At 40.9% G+C, this 1,454-nt stretch overlaps 1 protein-coding gene across 1 annotated transcript in view; it reads right to left on the bottom strand.

The window, feature by feature from the left end:
- Window positions 1-432: 432 nt before the first annotated feature.
- Window positions 433-1,454, bottom strand: part of CA8 (carbonic anhydrase VIII) — a gene marked incomplete at its 5' end in the record, with an annotated part of 42,448 nt that continues 41,426 nt past the window's right edge. Inside the window, one exon of the mRNA XM_008940494.1 lies at window positions 433-901. The remainder of the gene's footprint in view (window positions 902-1,454) is intronic.

Below are 1,454 nucleotides of genomic sequence, written 5' to 3'. Positions count from 1 at the left end.
TTAGCTGGCTTAAGTGACTGTTCCCTTATCTGTTCTGTCAGATGTGTCATGTGTGGCCCAGCATTGCAATCCTCATGCTGTGCAGTGAGCTCAGGACATGCAGGGCAGGTCCCCAGACCACCATCCTCAGCAACGTACAGAACAACCAGAAGTGCCATAACTCACAGGAGAACAAAGACTGACCATTTTCTGCTTGAATTGAACATTTCTTTGCAAAGTTCCATGGCTCACTGAGTAGAAAATAATCCAGATGCTGTTTATTGTTATACCGGTTAATTCTCCTCATTCAAAATAGCCTTCATTTCAGTAACGTTCCTAGTAATGCAAATGTCATTTAGCTTTATTCAGATAAACCACGTTAAGTGCATAGGTTTGGCAGAGAAGTGCTCCTTTTCTGCCCAAAAATTAATTCTGAATTTGTATAATACTCTCTGTGAGGAAACAATGTTTTTATTAGCTTTAGAGAATGCATTTCCCCTCTACAGAAAAGATGGCTATGGCCAGCACAGGAGATGATACAGAATAAAATGAAAGCTAACATTCAAAACAATAATGAGTATTTCTACGTATTAACATTCATACCAAGCTCAAAATAAGTACTGTTTGGATCACAGATGACTATTGAGTGCTATGGCAAAGAAACTACATAAGCAATGATAATTGCCATTTAAAAATAGCTAACTGTGAATCAGAAGATTTAATGTGTTTTCTTCTTTTAATGTACAGCCCCATTCCCAGAATTTCCCTGGACCGTGCGGACAGACCAACCGTCACAGCTGTCTATCAAGGCTGAATTAGATGAAGACAAACAATACAGGCTTTGTGGCTCCACTGAAGCAGCAGCCTCCAAAGTTTCCATTTCTCAACTGAGGGCACTGTGGGAGCATTGTCTTCCCTGTCTCTGAAAAGAGAATGGAACAATTATTCTACTGAAATTCCTCTGCAGTGCGTCTGAGAGACTGTTTATGTCCAGCCAGGGAGACAGGGAAAACTAAAAGCTGGGATTTCATGACAGCAGGTGGGGGTGGTTTCAGGGTATATACTTCAGTGACATAATGGTCCTGATTCTTCTCTTTCAGGGTGAAGTCAGTGCTGGAAGATTTACTAGCAATGGACAAAACGGCAATAAAGATGCAAAGTTAAATGCAGTGGTAAAATTAATTCACTTGCAACAAAGCTTTACAATTGGCTTTCTGAATCAATCAGGTAATTGATTCTAATGTGGACAGCATGGCAGTAACCTAGAAAGGAAAATATACTAGTCAGAGAGAACTTCTAACCACTTGCTATTTTAGCGGCCCTACCAAGTGAAGTGCAGCATATGCAGCTCTCATGGCAGTCAGGTGGGCTCGGGAGGTGGAAAGCAATCACCCAGTTTGTCCCTCCTAACAGCAGTAATGTTCTTATTCATTAGCAACAGAGATAAATCAGTACCTGGTTTCATGCAAACATAC

Source organism: Merops nubicus, unplaced genomic scaffold (assembly GCF_000691845.1).
Source record: "Merops nubicus isolate BGI_N331 unplaced genomic scaffold, ASM69184v1 scaffold4130, whole genome shotgun sequence".
In the NCBI taxonomy this organism is placed as follows: domain Eukaryota; kingdom Metazoa; phylum Chordata; class Aves; order Coraciiformes; family Meropidae; genus Merops; species Merops nubicus.
This window is presented reverse-complemented; position numbering and strand designations above follow the sequence as displayed.